Raw genomic sequence first — 26268 nt, forward strand, 5'->3', positions numbered from 1 at the left:
CAACAATGTTCCAAATTTGTCATTGGTAATATAACAATATGGTAATGGACTACAGTTCAGGGGAGCCATAAATCACTCAGTCTCAGGTTTAGTCCCGCTGAGATTTATAAATGATATATTTTCAGTTTATCTGGATTTAGTTCTTAATGAGTAAATTGCAAGCAGCAGGTATTTTGCAATTTGTCTGCGTTTTGCTGCTTTTTAAAAAGGATTTGACTGTCTGTGTTTTACGTCTACAGTTTTCCCCAAAGAAGGATTATTTCCTGAAGGCATTGGGCTTTAATTAATTGTGGCAGGTGGTTTAAGGAGATTGAATTTGAGGAGGAGGTTAGGGGTTTTTGCTTCGTATCTTCATACGGTGCTTTTATCTTCATATGGTGCTCCCTCATTTCTGAGTTATGGAGCCACAGTGAAGCTTCACATTGCTTCTGTGTCCCCTACCCATTTTCTGGCCCCGCTGGGTTGGTTAATATTTGACATAATATTGGGTAAAGTTTGGCATATCCATGCCCTGGTGCTTGTATTTGTAACAACAAACTGCTTCAAGGGCATAGCTAGACATGCTGCTGCCTCTCAGAAGGGCTGCCATGGGGTGCAGGAAGGGCCCGCCCGGGCACCCTTTTCCCTCCCAGAGACAATAAACCTACCTGCCAGCACCAAGACGTGGTAGAGGAACACCTTGGCTTTCCCCCTCTGTGTTTGTACAATTTCTTGGGTTTGTTCTTATATAAGTGGTGCCATGGAGCAGACCTGGAACAGCTACAGAAGACAAACTCATAAGTGAGAAGAAAGCCTGAATTTACTGAAAGATAAAAAGGAATAGTGGTTGGGATGAATTAACATAAATCCCCAAGCAGATAATCTAGTTGAAGGTGAAGATGTTACAAAAAGGACTCTCAAAGTAACATAAATTCCCTAATGTGTTTTATTGCCTTTTTAAAAAAAATTTTTGGTTCTGGCTATGGAACTATGAAAGTTTGGCTGTTTTTCATGATTTCTGCATTTTTTTAGTTTTGGGGTTCTGATTGTGGACCTGTGAAATTTTGGGCATTTTTCACAACTTCTGCTTTAAAAAAAAAAATTCTGATCCTGACTGTGGATCTTTGATGGTTTGACTGTTTTTCCTGATTTTTTTTTTTAAGTCCTGTGAGAGTTGGACACAAGTCAGTTAGTCAGACTTTTTATTATGGTCCACAAGCCATACAGAAGCAGAAAAAAAACAAAAACACAGCTATACAGATACCACCAATACTGTTTCCGCTTATGTCAGTAGGCTAGTACCACTGGCAATCTAGCTAACATTTTTCGAATAACTTCTGCATAAGACACCATCCCTGCCCATATTTTCATTGCCTAATATAGAAACTTGGCTTCCTATACAGTAGTTTTTTTGGTCAACCCCTGGTAATAAAATTCTGAGGGTATGCTGTTCAGAAAACAATTTTTTGTCAGCTAGCACAGATTCCAAAAAATCCAGGTGTACCTGTATGTAAAACCTACAATAGAAAAACACATGATCCAGAAATTCTATTTTTATCAGAGCAGGGACAAAATCTATGATTAGGTGGAACATTTTTGTATCTTCCAATCAACAGAAAGCATATGGTAGCACAGTAAATCTAGCCAGTGTGAAAGCCTGGCAGTATCTTGGAATGGTTAATATTGAAAAATAATGTGCAAATTGATGTAGGGTAATTGAAACTAAATTAAATAAAAGAAGAGAGCATTATCCATGGTTTCTTGAAAATTCATATCATGTATATAGTCATTAATTGATAAATTAGCTTTACTTGGCAGTATAACTTGTAAAAAAGGAGAGGAAAGAACAAAAGAAGCCAGTTTGTTGTCTACAAGGGTCCTTAGCATGGGGGCTTAGTGGCAGGATCAAACATCCTGAGGAGGAGAAAATATTTGAAGTGGGATAGAATATCCTGGGAGGAAGGAACATTTTGAGAGAAAAGTGTTCTGAGGGGAATGATAGCCTAGGAGACAGAGTGGTTCAATCAAATTCTGTAAGGAAAATAGAACTGTTATAAAGGAAAGAGACAGAGAAACTAGTAGGAGTTATAAGAGAGAACATAATCTGCTGAGGTTTAGTACAGTTGTAGAAGAAAATACAATTAAAAGAGAGAAAAATGGCAGTTTCTGGGGATGAAAAAGGAGGCTCTGATTCAAAAGTGCAGAGAGTTAAATTTACCTCACGAGGGGAAAACTGTAGAAGAACTGAGAGTTATATTGATACAAAGGAGTGTGAAGCCTAGTAGAACTGCAGCTGAGAGAAACCCTGTGTGTGTGTGTGTGTGTTATGTCATGTGTTGTCAAGTCGCCTGTGAGGGAATGTATATGTTTTTAACTTGTAAAGATCTATGGCCATATACAATAAATTCGTCTGTCATTGTCAGTCCAGAATATTTAGATTTTCTGAGAGAACAAAAACAGTTTGAAAGTGAAAAGTGAAAAGTTGAAATATAACTTAGAACTCAAGAGATGGAAATACAAACCAGTTTGGAAGCAGAAAGATTACAATTAGAAAGAGAGAGACTTATCTATAGGGTCAAGCCAACTTGAAATGTAAGAATTTGTCATTAGGCTGTGAAGAAAATTATTCTGATAATTAATGAACATAAACTGGATTCTCTGTATAAAGGCTGCTAGCCAAACCAGATTAAAATGATGTAAGTCTGGTATTTAATTTAATAGCCATAGATAGTGCACACTTGGGTACTTTGAGAATGGGCCCAATTGGGGGGGGGGTGCTGCAATATTCAAAGAGGATATGGTTGCCTGTCTCCAGGTGGTAGCTGGAGATCTCCTGGAATTACAATTGATCTCCAGGCAAGAGAGATAAGTTCCCTTGGAGAAAATGGATGCTTTGAAGGGTGAACCCTATGGCATTATACCCCACTGAGGACCCTCCCCTCCCCAAACCCCACCCTCTCTAGGCTTCACCCCCCAAATCTCCAGGAATTTACAAACGTGGACCTAGAAACCCTAAAAGAAGAGGAGGTGGGAGTGAAGGGGATACAGGACATCCAATCCACAACAAAACCTCCTCCTTTGTCACCTTTCTGTGACAAAGGATGACAACACTGTGTGGAAGGAAGGTCAGCTGCAATTGGTAAAACTGTTTCTGCGTATGCACCACACCTGAATCAGGGCCCAACAGAGCTGCTATTTATCTTTTTTAGAACATTGGAAAGATTTGTTCATGGCACTCCAGGAGTCACATCTGTTTTAGCCATTGAACTGAAGGTTTTAAATATTCTTTATTATGTGAAAGTTTCTGCTCCATAAAATAGCATGTGCAATTCCAAGCCCCACATTACATAAATATCACTCATATTTGTTTTCCAGCAGAGCAAAGTCCCCTGAAGAGAATTAATTCAGTGGATATTTTAACACCTTGGCTGCTTCACAGTTTAATCCCAGCAGGGGCTGCATTCACATGTATACACTGATAACACCCGTTTGCTGCTACTGATTATTGAGTATGTAATTTAATTATATCTAAGCAGGACTTTTTTTCTGGGAAAAGAGGGGATGGAACTCAGTGGGTTGCCCTCGGAGAAAATAGTCACATGGCTGCTGGCCATGCCCTCTGATCTCCAGACAGAGGGGAGTTTAGATTGCCCAGGGCAATCTAAACTCCCCTCTGTCTGGAGATCAGGGGGCGGGGCCACCAGCCATGTGACCATTTTCAAGAGGTTCTGAAACTCCATTCCACCACGTTCCAGCTGAAAAAAAAGCCCTGTATCTAAGTCACTCCTAAATTATAAATAAATGGCTACCCTCCTAATTCAAACCATGCAGCTGTCTGATGGAGTATATAGTCCACGGAGCTCTCTAATTCTTTTTCTTTCTGTTTATTTAATATACTTGCAGACAGTTTGTGAGAAAATGCTGTGTTTGCTATGAAGAAATGCTATGACCCTCTGAGACCCCATAGCTTCCAGTTTTCAACCAGAAGTGACATAATTGAGGCCTCCAGATTATGCATGCACAAGGAACATGGATTGGGCCCCCTGCCTGCCTACCCACTCCCTGTTCCCCACTTTTGAGGTAAGGGGAGCTGCTGGCAAGCATACCTCTGACCATCTGGAAAAGCCCCAGTGACTTACACTACGCAGATGCAATGACGGCAGAAAAGTGTTGTTTCTTTGACACTATCACCGCCACAGAGGAAGCTGTAAAATGAACTTTCGTCCACGTCTTAATGGATTCATCCTGAATCTTCCTCCATTGCAAGTCTAGCTATCTCCCTTGTCTTTTCATTGTCCACCGCCCTCAGTAAACCAAGATGCTACCTAGGCTCTAACACTTGGGGGAAGGCACCTGGGGAGCAATGGTGTCAACTGCTCAGATCAACCAGGGAATCAACAGAAGCACCCATTAAGCTTCAACACTATATTTGTTGTGTTCTGCAATTTTATTGGCTCTACCCTTTGGCAGATGGATAGGTGGTTAAAGGTTCATTATATTTCCAATTTAAGAAAGAGTATAAATATTATTATGCCTTGATCTGGATGGCTCAGGTGAGCCTGATCTCGTCAGATCTCAGAAGCTAAGCAGGGCCAGCCTTGGTTAAGTAGTTGGATGGGAGACCTCCAAGGAAGACCAGGGTTGCAAAGGCAGGCAACAGCAAACCACCTCTGTTAGTCTCTTGCCATGAAAACCCTGCCAGGGGTCATCATAAGTCAGCTATGACTTGAGGGCCCTCTCTACCACCATCATAAATGTTATTAAGGATGAATAAATGCCAAGCTGAAAGGGAAGCATGCTGTCTCCTCACAAATGCATCACAGTAATAACATTCTTTGTAAACGACTCTGAGTGGGCATTAAGTTGTCCTGAATGGTAGTATATAAATCAAATGTTATTATCAGGGCTTTTTTCTGGGAAAAGAGGTGGTGGAACTCAGTGGGTTGCCCTCAGAGAAAATGGTCACATGGCTGGTGGCCCCGCCCCCTGATCTCCAGACAGAGGGGAGGGCAATCTCAACTCCCCTCTGCCTGGAGATCAGGGGGCGGGGCCACCAGCCATGTGACCATTTTCAAGAGGTTCAGGAACTCCGTTCCACCTCGTTCCAGCTGAAAAGAAGCCCTGGTTATTATTATTATAATTCAGTGATTCTAAATTATTTTGGCACATGGAGTCAGAAGCCTTAAATAGCAACTCAGGTTCCATGGATTGCTGAATTCCACCTTGCATATGACAGAAAAATTTTCAACTAATTTTTAATTATCACAGAAACTTTGAGACCAAAACTGCTGTATGATCATTGAAGAATGTCCCAGAACGGCCTCCAGTTAGTACTGGACCACTTGAAGGGCTATAGACCGGATGAAACTCGGGAAGGCCCCTGGTCCAGATGACAGTCCCCCTGAAGATTAACAGGGTTGGATTTTCTACCTTAGCTTTACTGTCTCACAATGTGGAAAAGGGTCCGGCACTAGTCAAGCAAAGGATTTGCAGTATCGATTACCAGAATAGGCACAGTGTGGCACATTGACCTTGTTCACCTTTAACTTTGTGTCTAAATGTACAAAACCATAGGTGAGTTTTTACATTAGCGCACTGCAGTGTTTTGCCATCAGCAATCCTTGAACATGTACATCCCTTCAAATGATCATATATTTCCTTATGGTGCAGGGGTGATGGAGACTGTATCCTATCTGCTGCTGTTTTGTAATTACAATGTAATTGCTCCGCTCTTGACGATCATACGAGGACGTTCAGCAGAAAAGGTAGTTACCCTTTTTCTTGCTTGGGAGAACATACCTATCCCTGACAAAATGGCTCTCTTTTTCAGGGTAGACATTGAGAATAGATGCTGAAAGAACTCTCTTAATCAATCATATACAATTGCTAAAATTTGTTTCAATTATATTACTGAAAGGTTTATTGACCATGTAATAAATTTTGTTGCTGTTGCTGCTAGTATGGCTGAAATTTTGCTGCTCTCGTTCTGTTTTCAGTTTAGAAAGATCTTACTTCTTTGAAGATTTGTCTCATCATTTTTTAAAAAAAGCAACACCCAGCAAGACTTTGTATTCCCTTCTTTCTTTCCTATTACACATATGTCACACAAGTACCTGATCCTATTTGTATAAAACTGTAAATACAGATCCACCTAAGGCAAACATGGTAACAGCAGAGTAAGCTTTAAGATCTTGGTACTCAGACTTGCTGCACAGCAAATAATTGCTTAGGGTGAGGTTGTGTCAACTCAATGAAGTCTCTGTGCATATTCACGCAGTCTTGAGGTTGCTGACAGATAGCCTGATTCCACACACGTTGGATAATTCACTTCCAATCGTCTTTAGAGATCATTTGGAACTGAATTTTTCGTGTGTGAAACAAAAAGTCCACTTCTAAATGATTGCTAAAGTGCATTGAAAGTGCATTATCCAACGTGTGCGGAATCAGCCCTAGTGTAGCAAAGTGGCTAAGAGATTGAGCTATGGTATGTGTTCCGCCTCAACAGTCAGGAGGACTTGCCAGTGGAATTCTCCAGGGAAGCCTTTGGGGGTCTTAACAACATGCTGTCTACTGGGTGTGGGCCTTGCATTGCCACAACACTGCTAAAAAGTGCAAGCAAGCAAAAGGCAGCCACTGCTGCTAACTGTGATTGGTTTTTGCATCACACCCCAATCTCAGCAAATGAACATGCACCACAAGTAGGAGGAGCCACAGACCCTCACTCACCTGTCCTCTCCCTCTAGTTAGTGACTGTGTTGTTGATCCTGGGGCCATGGGCATGTGAGGGAAGAATGGGCAGAAGAACGCAGCCACTCTCTGATTCTGACTGCCCTCTGATTATCTGGCAGAAGAGGAGGAAAGAGAAGGAGCCATTATTTCCCACTGTGTAGATGGCATACACTCCAGGGAAGCAGCGATGGCCAGATGCCACCACTTAGACAGAAGGTGCAAGCTTCCCTCCCTCCACAACGGTTGCCTTTATGCAGCATTTATCATTGTTCAGCATTTGTTTCAGTCTCATAAGAACACCTTTGGGCAAAATTGGCTAAGACGTCTATAGAAAAAAAGACTTCTTTGGTTAATTTACAAACTGTGTGAGAATCCAACTGCACAGATCCACTGTGGTTCAGAAGGGCAGCTCTCTGGCCAGATCCCACTTGCTCAAGGTGTTAAACAAGGATGTCTTTCCACGCTGTACTGTTCAATCTCTATATGAACAACATGGTTCATCACCTACGAAAACCAAGATTCCATGCTCTTGTATTGGCTACCATGAGATTTCTGTTCTGCTTTATGCACATCATACTGTGCTATTACCCTGACCTGGATAGCCCAGGTGAGCCTGAGCTCATCAGATCTCAGAAACTAAGTAAGGTCAGTCTTGGTTAGTAATTGGATGGGAGACTTCCAATGAAGACCAGGGCTGTAGAGGCAGGCAATGGCAACTCTCCCCTGTTAGTCTCTTGCCATGACAACCCCACCAGGGGTCACCATAAGTCAGCTATAACTTAACAACAACAACAACAACAACATTCGATTTATATACCGCCCTTCAGGACAACTTAATGCCCACTCAGTGTGGTTTACAAAGTATGTCATTATTATCCCCACAACAGCAATCACCCTGTGAGGTGGGTGGGGCTGAGCGAGCTCCAGAGAACTGTGACTCGCCCAAGGTCACCCAGCTGGCTTCAAGTGGAGGAGTGAGGAATCAAACCCAGCTCTCCAGATTAGGGTCCTGTGCTCTTAACCACTACACCAAACTTGAGGGCACTCCCACTACCTCTGTGCTATTATTCAAATGAGAAGTTGAATTATTTAAACTATTGAACATGTTTATTAAATAATGTTTCTAGGAAGGATTATCAGTAAATTATGGAAAAATCTAAAATTATAATTTTCTACCCAAAATCCTGTATTGAACAGAGAATGTGAATGATCAATGGGGGAAAAATAGAACAAGTGCCCCATTTCAAATATCTGGGTGTAATGTTTAGTTACAATCTTACTTGGAAAACTCACATTTTCTCAGAAACATGGAGTGCCAGGACACACACAAATGCTCTTTTACAGTTTTTTTATTCAAAAGGTGGCAGCATGTTCCTGCAGTTATTGAGGGTTTTAACGCTAAGGAAGTGGGGAGGTTTGGATCAGTAGGGTCTCTGGGTCCAGTGATCACCCACTGCTTCCATTTTTATGCCAGATAGCTGGTGTACCGAGGTGTGTGGCAGGGATGGTGATGGAATTTTTGCAGTGCTCATTAGAATCCAGGGCCCAGATAGGTGTCTTGCACCCAGATAGGTGTGTTACACCATTTAAAGGAAGATTTTTTTAGAAGGATATGGAAAAAACATGTGGACAATCAATGTGAGTTTCTGGGCTTTTCTCTTGTTATACAGGGCTTTTTTTCTGGGAAAAGAAGTGTTGGATCTCTCTGTTATCACATGTGCACTCCCAGAAATGCGTGATGACGTCACTTCTGGACGAGACATCACTCCTGAAAGTGACGTCACTCCCAGAAGTGATGCCACTTCCTGGAACATACCACAATACATTATGACAAGATAAATGTTAGTAAGCTTGGAAAATTACACTATTATGAGAAAGGGATTTTTTTTCTTTCTGTATCCTCTACAAAAAGTGAAATCTTCCATTCCCTTTCCCAAACATTTCATTTCTTTGGAATCATATTTTAAAATATGCAAGAAGGAGGGGGCCTGTAAAAATCCAAAACCCATCTCACAAATCTAAATTCTAACAGATTCCCTCTGCCAGCATAGAAAAAAAATCCAAAATTCTTTCTCAAAATTCCACAGAGTCTGAAATTCCTAATCTAATGAATATTGGATTTTCAAATTTTCAGGGAGGGCTTTGCTTTACTCGAGCAATTCAAAATTAGATACTCAACTTTAGTTGCATTAGATTTATTTTTAGTTTCAAATGGCTTTTTTTTGTGGCCTGCCAACTCTACCTTTCTAATCGCTAAGCCGTTATGACATTGTGAAATGCTCATAAATATTTCAATGTCCCAAACAAACCATATTCATAAAAACTTGCTTAACATCCATATGTCCACTGCAATTTCAGCAATGTTAATCAGCTGAGGGTGGGGAGAACCATTTGAGTTACAGCTATTAAGACATATATTGATGAAAGCCTTCTGTGATTTCGACACAGCTATCCATTCCTGCCATAAAACTGGAATAATCATAACTGATAGTTTAACTAATACAAATAACCATAACTAATATATTTAACTAACGCAGAACCAATCTGCATTCAAAAGCTGTGGGAACCATAACAATGTGAACTCCAGTCAGCAAAAGAATGAAAGCAACACACATGCACACACGCACAGCCCCACCCACCCCCATGAAAAGAAAAGCAGAATGAACTCAAAGGAGCACACACACACAGCCCCCCACAGCCTTACACCCCATGAAAAGAAAGCATTCTGCAGCACACATACACACACAGCCCCACCCACGAATGAAAATAAAACAGAATGAACTCAAAGCAGCACACACATACAGAAACCCCTGAATGAAATGAAAGCGGAATGAACTGAAAGCAGCTTAGTCTCCTTGGGATAGCCGGCCCCAGCAGATCTGCTTGCACTCTCTTTCTCTCTCACTCACAGAGGAATGGGAAAAAAGCAGAATGAACTCAAAGCAGTTAAGCCTCCTCTGCAGAGCCCATGCCAGGCCCAAGCTCTCACTCACTCACTCACTCACTCACTCACTCACTCACTCACTCACTCACTCACTCACAGAGGAATGGAAAAAAGCAGAATGAACTTAAAGCAGTTAAACCTCCTCTGCAGAGCCAGCCCCAGCAGCTCTGCTTGCACTGTCTCTAACACTCACTTATGAAAGAAAAAAAGCAGAATGAACTCAAAGCAGTTAAACCTCCTCTGCAGCACTCATGCCAAGCCCCAGCTCTCTCTCTCTCACACACACACTCAGAGCCAAGCTACAAGTGATGCCTGACACAGGTTGGACATTTGTCAGCTTCCCTCAAGTTTTGATGGGAAATGTAGGCGTCCTGGCTTTACAGCTTGGCTCTCCATTACAGCTGCAAGACTAGGACGCCTACATTTCCCATCAAAACTTGAGGGAAGATGACAAGTGTCCAACCTGTGTCAGGTGTCACTTGTAGCTTGGCTCTCACTCACAGAGGAATGGGAAAAAGCAGAATGAACTCAAAGCAACTAAACCTTCTCTGTAGAGCCTGTGCTGGGCCCCAGCTCTCTCTCTCTCTCTCTCTCTCTCACTGAAGAAAGCAGAATGAACTTGAAGCACCTCCTCTGCAGAGCCCGCAGGGCCGAAGGAGGAAGGAATCACGTGGGCAGAATGCCTCTGTGGGGGGAGAAGGGGCTCCTCCCTCTCCACTCAAGCCATTTCCTTGTCACAATTGCACAGGAGTACACCCCCCCCCCATTTTTACTGCTCCACGTGTGTCAGGCTATGGATGACAGAACATGGTAGACAGGTCCCTGCACCATTGCAACAAGAAGTCCAAGCTCTTGGTTAAATGGTTTTATTCAGAAATCCAATCTTTTCCATATATATTTCCATAGAGTTACTCAGAGGCGAAAAGCATCTCAGCAGTACATACTTTCTTGATAGGAATAGAGACTTGAGGAAGGTACAACTCTAAATACCCACTCATTTCCCCCCTCCCAGCTAGACCACAACTTTGCACAGGAAAGGGTCTGGGAATGCATGAGAGTAAACTGTAACATTTCAGACAGTGCAAGGTCACTTCTGTGAGCTTCAAAGAAAGAACAGATAAGACAGCTGCGTTCTCAGACTGCTAGAGGGAGAAACAAAAGTAACTATCATGGTTAGAGCATTTGCAAAATGAAATTAAAGTACAGTATTAGCAATGGTTCAACACTTAGAACAATGGCATGGATGTAGGGGTACAGACATGACAACGTGCACAGAATACTCCACGTGAAGCATCAAAAATAGTGTGGGGGGGACTCCCTCCTTTGCTATTTTGATGGGGGAAACGGCTTGAGTGGGGAAGGGAGAGCCCTGCGGGGGGAGGGGTGTGGCAAATGGAGTGACCAGATGAAAAAAGGGACCACGCTCTTGCTTATTGAATATTTCTCCAGAAGAAAACTTCTGAACATGTGCGGCCCCTGATTGCAGGACTAACGACTATATTTTGTTTCCTCCCCCTGTTGTAAGTTGATTATTCTTGGAAACAATGTCTTTTATAATGTTGGCTGCTGCTTTCTTTTCTTGTATATTATGTCCCTGACCACTGAAAATCAACTCACTGCCTACACATCTGAAAGAAATCATAAATTGACCTATACTTGAATTTCTGCTTAGATGCATTCTTTAAAATTGTCACGATCCCTTATTTGCTTATTGTAAGTGGCATAAGCCCTCTGAATAGGGCATATGGATAGGCATATATGAGGAAAGCAGACGTGTCCGTGTGCATAAGCTATGGTCCTCAGGCAGTCATTTTTGGTGGTCCCACTATTTAAGGTGATGCGTCTAGCACTGAACAGAGGCTGGGCCTTTTTTATCATGGCTCCTGCTCTGTGGAATGGGCTCCTGAGGAGGGCAAGGGACTCTGCTCTCTGGAGTTTGTCAGGAGGCAGTTCCAGGCTTGCTTGCTTGGCAGAGCTTTTCAAAGGGCATGAATGGCAGGCATCTTTTAAGGAGGTAAGGGAGGGAGAGACTCGGGAATTGGGATTTGTTATTTTATTTTGCTTTCATTTGGAAACGTTTCTAACTATTATTTTATGCCACCTTGAACCTATGCTTGCCATTCCCCTTCTGGGGGCGGGGGACCCCCTGTTCCCACCTCCCACCCCCTGCCCCCACTTACTGGACCAGTGGGGGGGCGCACCCCCAGGTCACCCCCCCCCAACGGCACAGCATACCTCTGGGTGGCACAGCATGCTCCCGTGCCCCACAGAGGGCACATTTAGGGCCGAATCGGGCCCTGTGGGAGGGCAATTAAGCCCTTTGGTGAGCCGGGGAGTGCTCCTGGGCCACCCTTTGAAGTAGTAACATCATCATGCCAGCCGAGAGCGCATGCACACACTGTACACGTTGAGTTTCAGGAATGGATTTCCATTTGGTGCTCATTGAGACTCACAGAGTAAAACCTTCCTTAACTGAGCATAACTCAGGGTACTCGATTCATGTTCATATTTCTTACTAACTCAAGACAGCTGCATGGTTTTCTCTTCAATGCATTCTATCTCAATTAACCCTCAGACAGCAACAGCTGGTGGACTTTGGGACTCGTGGGGCTGAGGGCAGGCAGATTCCCACCGTGGCCGGAAATTTCTCTTTTTAAGAGCCTTGAATTCTCAAACTCAGTGCAATTCCTTAAAAATCTGTCAATATCAAGATGACAACGCTCCAATCAAAATAAAATATTTTATATCAAACTTTGGAAAAATGCTTAGAGAATTTGTACTTAAAATATAGAGAAGGAATAAATTTTGAAACAGTTTAATTAACTTACTTCACTTTGTATTGTTGAAGGATTTCACGGCCGGAGAACGATAGCTGTTGTGGGTTTTCCGGGCTTTCCGGGACCACGGCAATACAGCCCGGAAAACCCACAACAGCCATTACTTCACTTTGCTAGTTCTCACTATCTGCAAGAGACATGCTTGCCTGAAAAGCAGTTTTATATAGTGCTCTTTTAGACTGTCAAATGGTCCTTTTGTTGAGCACTCTGCAAAAAGTGTAATAACTGATATCGTGAAGCGGTTGGATAATACATCTGTTCAAGTTGCCTGAACCAATAAAGGGCAACTTGCTAATTCAATCCCTACCACTAAAATCTGCCGCTCAAGCCCTGCTCTCCGTGTCACTGCCTTCAGAGTTGAGGGAGGCAACAACTAAAGACAAGTCTTTTTCAGTGGTGGCCCCTCATCTTTGGGAAGTCCCCCGCCCCGGCCAGGCTTGCCTGGTGCCTACTTTACTTTATTTTAGGCTTTTGACCCAGGCTCTTGGTTTTTATTTATCTATTTATAGTCTGCTTTTCTCACTGAGACTCAAAGTGGATTACATAGTACAAGTCAATACAATCAACAGCAAGGACATTCAATGAATGATACAATAGGGTAGAGATTGCAGAAATTTGAAAACAAGGTATAAATTTGAACACAAGCATAAGTCTGAATATAAAGGTGAAACCTACCTTAAACAAAGCATAAGTAATTAAACATTGCATATTTAACAATGTGGAAACTACCCAGTAGGAGCATATCTACATCAACAGACTATACACAGTAGTATATACAGTCCACAGTCCCTGTCCCTTTACCAAAGGATCTCTCTGAGCCATTTCTTACAACTCAGCTCTATTACCTGAGTCTTCCTGAATAAATCAGCTTTGCATAGTTTGTGGAGATCAAAAGAGAGAGAGCTTTCCATAAGGTGGAGGCTACCACAGAGAAAGTATGTTTATGGGCAGCTATTTATTTTGCCCAGCTGTAGGGTGGTATCGGCAGAGGGCCTTGCTCGGATGTGCAAAGCTGCTGTGGTAGGGAAGTAGGGGTTCCATTCCCCTGCCTGTGGTGGGGGATCCCCTGCTCCCACCCTTCCCTTCTGCGCTCACTTACTTGGCTGGTGGATGCGTGCTCCCCGGAGCGCCCCCCAAGTGGTGTGGCATACCCTGGGGTGCCTCCCCAGGCAGCGTGGCATGCCCCCAGGTAGCATGGCATGCTCCCGCACCCACAGTGGCCTGAGTCGGGCTGAAACATGCCCCGCAGGGGCCTATTTTGTGCTGAATCATGTCCTGCAGCAGGCCAATATAGCTGATTGGTGTGCGCAGGAGCGCTCCCTGGCCACCCTTTGACCTGGACAATGACATCACTTCCAGGAAGTGACACCATCGTAAAAGCCGGGAGTGCATGCACATGCAAACCAGGGACCCATGGGCGCAGTGAGGTAGGAGCCAGGCTCCTAATCTCCTGCTGGAGGAATCAAGGCACCTGGCAGCCCTAATAGGAAGACAGGTATTCCTGCACATATGAGGGACGAAGGACATGAAGGGCTTTGTATGTGATAGAAAAAACTTGAATTGAGCCTAGTAACTGATGGGTAGCCCATGAAGTGACTGAGAATAGGCGTAATATGCATACACAGTCCAGGACCAGTGGAGGCAAGGTAAGTGCCAGGTCTCTCACCTCCCGCCTTGGGGGGGGGTAGGTAGGGGGAACGCAGCAACCCTAGTGGAGAACCTAGTCCTTCCTGTCCACTACAGACATCCCAAATTTCATTGCTGGTTGCTTTTTTTGAAGTCGCTTGGATCCAAGCATACGAGCAACAAGTCATTATTCATCTCCACAAGACTACCCAATCTATTGGGTCTTCGATTTTTTAAAAATACATGCAAGTCCTCCATCTTTTTGAACACGAGTTTACATTTGCCCCAAAGAGCAAACAGCACCTTCCTGCAGTTGTGGATAAGAGGAAGCACTGCCTTACTTATTTGAGTGGAGTGTTGACCAGGCAAACAGTCCAGCCCTACGAATAAATCCTGGTACTCTTGTATGAACATAAAAGCCCTGATCGATCTAACCATCAACATCCTGTTTCACATACTGGCCAACTAGTTGCCCTGGAGGGCCCAGAAGTAGGGCATAGAGGCCCCGGCCCTCCTCTGATGTTGAGGATTTATCACCTCCAAAAATAGGATTTGAGGTTTATCACCTGAAAATATATTATTTATTTATTTATTTATTTATTTATTTATTTATTTATTTATTTTATTCTATTTATACCCCGCCCTCCCCACAAATGGGCTCAGGGTGGCTAACAACATTTTAAAAAATACATTAAAATCACAAAAACATAAAATCAACAATAATTTTTTAAAAATCATTAAAATAGTCCAGGAGCAGGCTATTTAGACAAATATTGGGAGTCCGTATACGGGCATAGCAGATGGCTGAGGGCAGCCCCAGAAGAAGTGGTGGTCTTAGATGGAAGAAGGAGGGCACCCGCTGGCACTCAGCCGAAGGCCCAGTGGAACATCTCCGTTTGACAGGCCCTGCGAAACTGTAACAGGTCCCGCAGGGCCCGGATCTCCAGTGGGAGAGCGTTCCACCAGGCTGGGGCCAGGGCAGAAAAAGCCCTGGCCCTGTCTGAGGCCAGACGGATGTCCTTCGGGCTGGGGACCACCAGGAGTTGCTTGTCTGCAGAGTACAACACCCTGCAGGGGACATAATGGAAGAGGCGGTCCCATAAAGAGATTCCTTGTACTCACCATGGCTAGTCGCCATTGATGGACAATCCATTAAACTCTCTAACCCCCTTTCAAATCCATCTATGCCTGCAGCAATAACTACATACATTGGCAGTGTATTCCACAATTTAATTACTTCTTGAGTAAAAAAGTATTTATTTTTGTCTGTCCTATACCCCTTGCCCATTAACTTCACTGGGTGCAACAAAATTCTAATGCTGTGGGAGAGAGGAGAAAGCTCTCTCTGTTTACTTTCTTTGGCCCATGCATAATTTTATAAACCTCTATCACATCCCTGCTGGATTTTTTCCCCTTCATGAGATTCATTATTAAGGTTCTTCAATCCCTTAATCATCTTGGCGGTTCTCATCTGTATTTTTTTCAGCTCTGCAATGTCCTTTTTGAGGTATGGTGGTGACCAGAACTGTACATGGTGTTCCAGATGCAGACACATCATGGCTCCAGATAAGGGCATTACAATATCGGCTGTTTTATTCTCAATCCCCTTCCTAATAATCCTCAGCAAGGCATTTGCCTTTTTTGCTTCTGCTGTATAGTTAGTCCACATTTTCTATGAGTTATGCTCTACAATCCAAACATCTCTTTCAATCTTGGTCTTAGCCAGCTCAGAATCCAGCAGCATATATTTAAAGTTAGGAATTTTCTTTGCTCCAGTGTGAATCACCTTTCACTTACTTACACTGAACTTCATTTGCCACATCATTGCCCACTCACCCAATTTACAGAGATCCTCCTATAGCTCTTCACAATCCACTTTGGATTGTCAGCGTCCCAAATAATTTGGTATCATTTGCAAACTTGGTCACTACACCACTCGGTCCCAATTCCAAATTATTTATCAACAAAATAACACTAGTCCTAATTAGACATGGGCATGAACAGCATTACGAAAAGAAAAAAACCAACGAACAGCCCAATCTGCTGTTCTCAAACAAGCTGTTTGTGAGGCCCCATCCTAAACGAACAGGTGGTCATTACAAGCCTCGTTCATTGCCTTCCGCAGCAGTTTGGCAAGCCAGACAGGCTGGCACCTGCTGCAATCAATCCCCTTGGCAACTGGAGGCAGGGAGGGACTGAACTCTGTCTGAACTCCTTCTGGCTTGCCTTCTGGCTTTAACCCTTCAAGGTATTTCCAGCAGAGAGTCCTGTTTTTGCCACTGTGAAGAGAAACTGATAGCTAATGGGGAGACCCGTGGACCATGCCTTTCCCGGGGTGCAATCTCTCTGAAACTTGGGGGGGGGTCTTCAGAGGACAGTGAGGACTATGTCCCCTGCAAATTTGGTGGGTATTGGACATTGGGAAGGTCACTTTTGTAACCCCTCAAACTAGCTGCCAGCAGACACTGCTGTTTTTGCCAGGACAGGGCCCTTTCAACTATCAGCTGGCAGACGGTGTGGGGGAATCCCCCCCACCGCCTGCCAGCTGATAGTCTAAAGGGATCTTTAAAGGGCCAGGTAAGTGGGTTTGAGGGGAGGGGGGCTAAGTGGGGGTTGTTTGGGGGTGGGGGTGGTTCTGGCCCCCATGAACAATGAACATGTCTGGGAACAGTTCATGTTCGTCCATGTTCGTTGTTCGTGGATGGCACCAAACGACGAACGCGATGTTTGGGGTTTTTTTCCGTTCATGTCCATGTCTAGTCCTAATCCTATTCTTTGCGTAACCCCAATGTTCACTTTCCTCCATTGCAAGAACCGTCCATTTATTCTCTACTTCCTGTTATTTATCTACTTTTAATCCATTAGAGGACCTGTTATTTAACTACTTTTAATCCATTAGAGGACCTGTCCTCTTTTCCCATGACTGCTAAGCTTTCACAGGAGCCCTTGGTGAGGCACCTTATCAAAAGCCTTTTGGAAGCAGATGTATTAATGCCCACCTGATCACCCTTATCCACATACTTCTGCCATCTTGGGAATTGTAGCTTTAATTTTTAAGCTGTATTGATGAATTGTGATGATTTTACTGAGGTTTTTAAATTGTACTTCTACATTATACCATGCTGATGTCCCTTGTCTCCCCAAACCCTGCCCCCTCCAGGCTCCACTCCCAAAATCTTCAGGAATTTCTAAACCTGGAGCTGACAGAAGTACCAACAGCCAATCAGTGCCAGCCTGAAAGGGATACATGGAAAACATCCAGAGGAAGCGTTAAGTCAACATGCTCCACAATTTTCCTGTACAGAAGTGAGGCAGTTTGCCAAAGATTGGGATTTTCAGCACCCCACATCTAGCCCAAACTTTCTTCAGTGTCTGTCCAGTCTGTCAAAACTTTGATGAAGAAAACATCTGATGATGGTGATTTGTATAAGTCATAGTTATAGGAGCATGCTCTTAGAGAACAGTTGCTCTCCTGTCCAGCTTTTAATGAGAAAGCACATTAGAACTAATCAGCCTGTACTCAGTGTTTCTCAACCAGGGTTCCACAGAAACCTATGGTTCTGCAGAACACAACCAGGGGTTCTGAGAGACGCTTGTGCAAAAAAAAAAAAGTCTAAATATCCCATCGAAAATAAACCTTATATTGACTTTGGATGTGAACTTTATTTTGATATTTAAGTAAACTTTATTTCGATTTGATATTTTGATATTTGAAAAAAAAGAACAGACAATACAAAAAAGACAGGAAAATGCTTCACTTTCTTTCTTTCTTTCTTTCTTTCTTTCTTTCTTTCTTTCTTTCTTTCTTTCTTTCTTTCTTTCTTTCTTTCTTACAAATAAATGTTCTCGACAATAATTTAGCAGTAATTGAATTGCGCTTCCTGCCATTAACTTTTTCTAGCTGGTAAATGTTTTCAAAGGCAAAGGTTCCTTAGGATTGAAAAAAAAATAATTTAGGGGTTCCTATGTGGAAAAAAGATTAGGAGACACTGTCATAACTGATGATATACTGATATCTTAATAACAAGTTTCAGGAAGATGGAGGGAATCCTGACGTTGAAAAGAAAGTATCATTTTAAAAGTCAGTCCATGATCTTCCAGAATTTAAACCCGGGGACCAGGTTTGCATGAAAAATCAATCCACTTGTACATAGGATCAAAAAGAGACAGCTGTGGAACAGTCATAGTCAAGGTGCCAACAGAATCCTACTGTGTTGTAACCTTTGTGGCGTAAGAGGTATCCCAGGGTGCTTCCCGGGGGGGTCTTAGAAGGTAGTGGTTCAATTTGCAGTCAATTGACACTTAGTACATGCAGTAAAAAGGAAGGCGGCTATCAGCAGGAGAATCCATTAAACATTCATGATGAATGAACAGAGTGTAATTTATAATATTAACTGGTGAAGATTATTTTATAGATAATATCTTTTTATTATTTAACTTAAATTTGTATGATTTATTTTATATATTACTGTACTTTGTTAATGGGGGAGATGCAGTGATAAAATATGTAATTTAGAGACATTTCTTTTATATTGAACAGTGGTAGGGAGCCATCCTAGACAGGTTGACTCAGAAGGAGGTCCCGTTCTATTCAGTGAGGCTTGCACCCAGGAAAGCTGGTAGTTTGAGGACTTGCCCTAAGATCACATGATTTTCTAGAACATGTACACGGTATTTAAGTTGCTATTTACCTTAATAGTAAAACATCCAGTAGCACCTTTAAGACAAACCAACTTTATTGTAGCACAGGCTTTCGAGAACCACAGCTCTCTTCATCAGATGCACGGAGGGTATACATGAAGCTCTCTGATGAAGAGAGCTGTGGTTCTCGAAAGCTTGTGCCACAATAAAGTTGGTTAGTCTTAAAGGTGCTACTGGACTCTTTACTATTTTGCAGCTGCAGACTAACATGGCTAGCTCCTCTGGATTTATTTACATTAAAGCTGTTTTAAGCCATTCCTCATTCTTTTAGTCTATCTACGGACATAAAAATATTACAGCTATAATTAGCTGTATCTGAAGAAGTGAGTTGTGATTCATGAAAGCTCCTACCTTACCACAAATTTTGTTAGTCTTATAGGTGCTACTGGGCCCTTGCTCCTCTCTACTGCTGCAGACAGACTAACACGGCTACCCATCTTGAGCTATAATTATAGAATTGGAAAAATGACCCCCCCCCCATACCAATGCTCTTAAAATATACTTGAGTTTTGTATTTAAATCTATTCATCCATGGCAGGCTTTGTGACTTTGCTGTGAATATCACTCCCACTAAAATCTTCTTGCCCCTTTCTACTAAAAAGGCAACCTGATCTCATGCCATGGCAGTTCTGTTGTAATCTTTAACAGGCTTAACTTTAAAAATATCCTCTTAACGCTAGCTCTCTCACCTTCAAAAGGAAGCCCTTCCCTCCACTGGGTCTTATGCATAGAAAAGTACAGGAAAGTGGTTAAGCTATTGCATTGCACAATAGAGAGGAAGTAGAAACAGAGACATACTTCAGCGTCTCCCATATAACTCTTTTAACTACCTGTCACTTACTCCTTCAAAAAACTTTGGATGCCAACTATTGATCATTAGACAGCACCCTGCTTGCTTTTTACCCTGCTGTCTGTATTTAGAAAATGAAACGAAACCTTACCTTTTCAATCCCAGAAAGACAAACTTTTCTGAAGTTCACAGCTGTGTCTAACAGCAAGACTTGAGTTGGTACTCTTGGCTAGTTGCTTGCCCAGAAGGAAGGAAGAGCCCGTGGGGGTGGGAGGGGGGAAGGAGAACTTTCCAAACACTGTCTCGCTAGCATGTGGTTTCGACAGGTACAGGGGAGGCCGTGGGCAGGGCGAGAGCAAGTCTAACTCGTTCTTCCTTGTCGAGTTTTGTCAATGCATGCGTGTGGTTTTGTCACAGGGTGCTTTCGATTTATGTCCTGCTATTTTGATCTTCTAGTAAGAGACAACTTTTCTTAGGGCTGCTTCTCATGTTATATTTTAGGAGGTGCACACTTGAGGGGTTTTTTTTTAAAGCATATCATCTACAAAATGTAATGCACAAATATTTTAAAAATGCACATTTAGAAAAACACGCAGATCACACACTCAGACTCCTTGGACAGCCTGGATTAGCTTTAGCTCCCAGTCAAGTGTATGCCTTAGTTACATCTTAGACTAACCCTTATTTTCCAAGGCATCCAGAGGATACCGGTTCTTGACCCTTGTTAGGAAACAACCAGAAGGGATTTAGTCCACTTCAGTGTTTTGAATTTCAGTAAACTTGTTTATCAGCAAAAGAGCAAATACATATACAGAACGAGCAAAGCAGAGACAGAAAATTGATAAGGCAGCCAGCAAGTGCAAGAACCTGTAGCACATTCACGCTCTCCGTTTCTGCTCATAATTTCCGGTTAGAGGACAACCTCCTCTAAGCATGTTCCAATTTCTTCCAGCACAGTTTTAAGCACTTTATATCCCAAATTAAAAAGAAAGACAGGCAAAGGATACAAAACTCTGCCCTACACAAGGCTGACATAAGGTGGGAGATCTGGGATCAGGCTGTCCAGCAGTTCTCTGTTGCGTTTTTTTTACTGCAAAGTAGACGCATGTGGAACTGCTCTTAGGCTGGAGAAATGGTGCTAGGAGAGGGTATTTTAGCTCTTTCTTCCTGCATTGGTTTCCCAAGCTAAATTCTCCCTTCCTCTCAGGTTGCCGACAGTTCCATGTGGGAATAAAGACAGGGAAGCATCAAAGAGCAGCGCGGCGGTGGGGCAGTATTTGTTTATTTATTTATACCCTGTTTTTCTCTCCAGTGGAGACCCAAAGCAGCTTACAATATTGTTCTCTCCTCTTTAGATTGGGGAAATGGCACATAAGTAAATGGCTAAAGATCCCTGAGAGCTCTACTTCTGCAAGAAATTAGCAGCCCAATGTGGCTGTTTGAGCCAGTGTGTGGTGGTTAGAATGTCAGACTAGGAATTGGGAGACCCAAGTTCAAATCCCCGCACTGCTATGGAAGCTTGCTTGGATCAGTCACGCAGTCTCAGTCTAACCTACCTTGAAGGGTTTTTGCAAGAATAAAATGGAGGAAAGCAGAGTAACATAAGCTGCTCTGGGTCCCCTCTGGAGAGAAAGCCTGGCAGAGTATCTAGTTGCATAATCACAGATGCTTAAAAACTCTCATAGGTGCTACGGATGTCTTGCTGTTTTCTACTGCTACAGACAGACTAACACAGCTATCCATCTAGATGCTTTAAAAGGCACCAAATGGTCAGGAGAGAGGATAAGAATAAGTAAATCTTGGGTTTAGGGTTGCCATATTCCAGGTGGGGCCTAGAGATCTCCTGGAATTACAACTTGTCAGGGCTTGCCGCGACTGCCGCTGGGTGTGGCACTGGGCGGTCTGCTCCTGACGTCACAGGGGGGCCAGGGATTCTGCAGGACCCTGCTCTGTGGAAGGAGGGGCGGTATACCTCACCCAGACTCCCTCTCAGTCCACTCGCTGGCCTGCTCAACCTGGCCTGCTTACCCCCTGCATCCTCCTTCACCTCCTTCCAGAACTCTCCCCCAAGCCTCCACCCTTGCATCCTACTGCTCTCACTCCACATGATCACTCCTCACTCACACCCACCACCTCAGAGCTCTTCCTAGCCACCTTATATAGGGCTTCCTTTCCCCGCCCCGCCCTCCTTCTAGGCTTGTGCCATCTCCTGACTTGGCCCAGCTGTGCCTTCCCTCAGGTGTTTCCCTCCTACCACTAATCCCTTCTTGGCTTCCTTGCCTTGCTGGCAGGGTGGGATTGAATGCGAGCCATCCCCAGCTGAGGTCTCCTTGGCCTTGCTCATGAGGAGCTGCCCCAGCCGGCTTCGGTGCTGCTGAGCCTGCCTGGCCTTGCTCACGAGGAGCTGCCCCAGCCGGCTTCTGTGCTGCTGAGCCTGCCTGGCCTTGCTCACGAGGAGCTGCCCCAGCTGGCTTCTGTGCTGCTGAGCCTGGCCGGCCTTGCTCGCGAGGAGCTGCCCTGGCCAGCTTCAGTGCTGCCTGTTGATTGATGCCGGACGGGGCTACCCATCTCCTCCCCCAGAATGCCTGTGGCAGCTCCACCTGGAGGGGCTTGGCTCCTAGCACCTCCTGAGCCAGGCTGCTGTTGTCTAGCCAGGGTGTGGCTCTGGGCTGTAGTGGCTGCTTCTCCTCCTTGGAAGGTAAGGGCTTTGTTTGGGCTATTGCTGTGTCCCTATTCCCCCTGCCTTGGCCCTTTTCCTCTAGCCTGCTTAGCCCCCTCTCCTCCCCCTGGGGGTGGGACTAGCTGGCTTCTCCCTGCTCCCTCCAGCCTTCTGAGGCTTTGGCCTTTCTCCCCTTCCCCCTGGAGCAGGCAGGTTCTGGCTCTGTTTGCCAGACAGAGCGGTTGAACTGCTGTCTCCCGGCTGCCCCCTGCCGCTGCCTGTCAGCAAGTCCGGGGGCTGGGCTGCTGACCCCGGACACACACCCCCTCTTAGCCTGGATGTCGGCTCGGGGGGGTCTGGCTCGAAGAGCCGTGACATGAAGTCTGCATCCATGTGGTTGGCCCCCCGACGGTAGGTGATGGCAAATCGGTACGGCAGCAGGGACAGGTACCACCTCAGGACGCGGGGGTTGTGCTCCTTCATGCGGTGCATCCACTGGAGCGGTGCATGATCCGTCACCAGCGTAAAGGGGTTATTGGCCAGGTAATATCTTAAAGCCCCCACGGCCCACTTGATGGCGAGGGCTTCTTTCTCGAGGGTGGCATACTTCTGCTCCGCTGGCTGGAGCTTGCGGCTTAAGAACAAGATGGGCACCCTCTCCCCGTCTCGCTCCTGCATCAAGATCGCCCCGAGGCCCGAGGCCGACGCGTCAGTTGCCAGGATGAAGGGCCTCTCAAAGTCGGGGTTCCAGAGCTTCGTGGTGTCTGACAGGGCGGTGCGTAAGTCTTGGAAGGCGGCCGTCCGCTCTGGTGTCCAGCTGAGGCGACTAGAGCTGCCCTTCCTCAGGCAGTCTGTCAGGGGGGCTGCGCGGGATGCAAAATGGGGAATGAAGTGCCCATAGTAGCCGAGGAGCCCCAGGAACCGCCTGAGCTGACGCTTGGTCTGAGGCTGGGGGACATCCCCGATGGAGGCCACCTTCTCAGGGGGAGGGCGGACCTGCCCACCCCCTATGACGAACCCCAGGTACTTGAGTTCTTGGAACCCCAAGTGGCTCTTCTTGGGGTTGGCCTTCAGCCCCGCCTTCTGGAGCGCGGTGAGGACTCTCTCCAGATGTTGCAGGTGGGTGGGCCAGTCGGGACTGAAGATGACGATGTCATCAATGTAAGCCATTGCGAAGTCCCGACAGTCCCCCAGGACTTGGTCCACCAGTCGCTGAAAGGTAGCCGCTGCCCCATGGAGGCCGAAGGGCATGCGGCGGAACTGGAAGAGGCCCCGGGGGGTGGCAAAGGCTGTCTTTTCCTTGTCCTCGGGGCGAACTGGCACCTGCCAGTACCCTTTTGTTAGGTCGAGGGCTGATAGGTACCGTGCGGGCCCCAACTGCCCCACCAGAACATCCGCCCGGGGCATGGGGTACGCGTCGAACTTGGCCACCTTGTTCAGCTCGCGGTAGTCGACGCAGAATCTAGTCGAACCGTCTGGCTTCGGCACCAATACGATGGGGCTGCGCCATTCACTTCGGGACGGTTCAATCACCCCCAGGCGCAGCATTTCCTCTGTCTCCCGATCCACCGCCTCCCACTGCTTCCGGGGGATGGGCCGCCAGGTTGCCCGTGCAGATTGCCCCGGCTGGGTGGGGATGGCATGGTGCACCAGGTTCGTGACCCCAGGGCGTCTTGAAAAGACCCCGGGCACTTGCCTCCACAGGGCCTGTAGCTGGGCCTTCTGTGCAGGGTTGAGCTGTGGATCCACCTTCGGCTCCTCGAACTCTGGGGCGTCAGCGGTCCATGGCAGCTCGCTGTCTGGGAGGTCTAAGGGGTCTTCAGCCAAGACGCACCCGTCCTCTGGCCGCTCATGCCACCGCTTGAGCAGGTTCACGTGCAGCGTTCTGCATCGGCGTCGGCCTGGCCCGCACTGCAGCTCATAGGTGGTGGGGCCCAGCACCCTCCGAATTTGGTAAGGGCCCCTCCATGGGTTCCCCTCCTCCCGTGGGAACACCGAGTGGTGTACCAGGACCTTCTCTCCAACTTGGAAGGTCCTCATCCTTGCACCCCGGTCGTAGGCCGACTTCTGCTTTGTCTGGGCGTGGGTCAGCTGGCGGTTGGCCTCGGCCTGGGACTGCTGCACCCGCTCGCGGAGCTGGCTCATGTACTCCGGTATGGGGGGAGCAGGGCTGCTGGTGCGGGGACCCCACCGTTCCGCCAGCCGAGAGAGCATCCCCCGCGGCTTGCGCCCGTACAGCAGTTCGAAGGGGCTAAAACCGGTGGACGCCTGCGGGGTCTCCCTAAGGGCGAACATGAGGGGGTCGATGTATAGGTCCCACTGTCGAGGCTTGTCCTGTGTCATCTTCCTCAAGGCTTCCTTGACGGTCTGGTTCAGACGCTCTGCCAAACCATCGGTCTGAGGATGGTACGCCGAGGTGAATATCTGCCGGATCCCCAAATTCTGGCAGAGTTGACGCATGGCTTTGGCCCGGAACGGCCCCCCCCGGTCTGTCAAGATTTCATCAGGCAGTCCCACCATGGCAAAAAGCTTGGACAGGGCTCGTATCATCCCCGGGGTCTGCATCGTCTTAAGCGGGATGACCTCAGGGAATCGTGTAGCATAGTCCACAATCACCAGGGCAAAGCGGTGGCCCCGGGGCGTGCGTGGCAGTGGGCCGATAAAGTCCATCGCGATGCGTTGGAAGGGCGTCTCCATGACGGGCAGCGGGGAGAGGGGAGCCTTTGGTGGGCGCCGGGCTGCCACCCGCTGACAGGTGGGGCACGAGCGGCAGTGGGCCTTCACGTCCGCGTTCACGGAGGGCCAGAAGAACTGCTCGAGGATCTTCTTCAGGGTCTTGTGGTGCCCCAGATGCCCGGCCCAAGCGTGCTCATGGGCTGTGCGGAGGACTTCTGCCCGGTAAGCTGCCGGCACCAGTAGCTGGCGGATCTCTCCCTGGCCGTTTGGGGCACGGGCTAGGCGGACCCACACCCCTCCTTGCTTCTCAATGCGGGGAAGCCGTTGGGACCTCCGCTCATCCTGCACTCGGTCCTCCTCTCGAGCTGCTGTCTCCCGCAAGCGCTGCAAGGACTCATCTGCCCCTTGGGCCTCACAGAAGGGGCGGTCGGCCGGGGGTCCCACTGGGTCCTTGGCCCGCGGGCCTGCCCCTGGTCTGGTAGAGGGACCCTCGTCCGGGTCGGGGGCCTCCTCCACTTGCAGCGCTGGGGCGACCTGTGGGTTTGCCAGTCCCTCGGTTGCCTCCCTAAGTAGCCTTGAGAACCCCGGTGCATCTCTCCCCAGCAGCATAGGGAGCGGTAAGTGGGCTACCTTGGCAACTTCCAGGCGGCGGAGCGCTCCCAGGTATTCCACTGTGATCCAGACCATAGGGTACGGCTGGGTGCGGCCCATCACGTCTGTCACCGGGACCCAGCGGTGCACTGGGGTGTCAGCTGGGATGAGTTGGGAACGAATTGCTGACACTGCACTCCCTGAGTCCAATAGGGCTTGTAGGGTCTGCCGTCCTATTCTCACGGTGGTGCACAGACCCTGCACCACCTTGCCGGCTGGTGGGTTAATTTCCCACGCAAACGCGCATACCACTGGGGGGGTGGCTGCGGGGGTGCAGGCTTGTATCTGGTGCTCCACTGCCTGCGCTAGCTCCACCTGAGCTGCTCGGAAGGTTGCCTCCAGCTTCCTCCACATCTCGTCCAGGTGTGCCTCTAGCCATGGTCTGAGCTCTGCCATGGCGTTGGAGTGCATCCCCTCACCTGGCGCCTGCGTTGGAACGACCTTCCCCGTACGGGCCACCAACTTGTCAGGGCTTGCCGCGACTGCCGCTGGGCGTGGCACTGGGCGGTCTGCTCCTGACGTCACAGGGGGGCCAGGGATTCTGCAGGACCCTGCTCTGTGGAAGGAGGGGCGGTATACCTCACCCAGACTCCCTCTCAGTCCACTCGCTGGCCTGCTCAACCTGGCCTGCTTACCCCCTGCATCCTCCTTCACCTCCTTCCAGAACTCTCCCCCA

At 46.7% G+C, this 26268-nt stretch overlaps 1 protein-coding gene across 4 annotated transcripts in view; it reads right to left on the minus strand.

Annotated features, from left to right (window-relative positions):
- CRACR2A (calcium release activated channel regulator 2A) overlaps positions 1 to 19839 on the minus strand; it is a 76112-nt gene extending 56273 nt beyond the window's left edge. For 3 of the 4 annotated variants that reach the window (XM_054998709.1, XM_054998707.1, XM_054998708.1), the window contains exons 1-3: positions 19758 to 19839; positions 6706 to 6820; positions 648 to 759 (exon numbers count right to left, since the gene is read on the minus strand). The gene's annotated coding sequence lies outside the window, so the exon portion shown is untranslated. The remainder of the gene's footprint in view (positions 1 to 647; positions 760 to 6705; positions 6821 to 19757) is intronic. The other variant, XM_054998710.1, reaches the window with a different exon arrangement.
- Between the last annotated feature and the right edge of the window lie 6429 nt (positions 19840 to 26268).

Source organism: Eublepharis macularius, chromosome 15, assembly GCF_028583425.1.
Source record: "Eublepharis macularius isolate TG4126 chromosome 15, MPM_Emac_v1.0, whole genome shotgun sequence".
In the NCBI taxonomy this organism is placed as follows: Eukaryota; Metazoa; Chordata; class Lepidosauria; order Squamata; family Eublepharidae; genus Eublepharis; species Eublepharis macularius.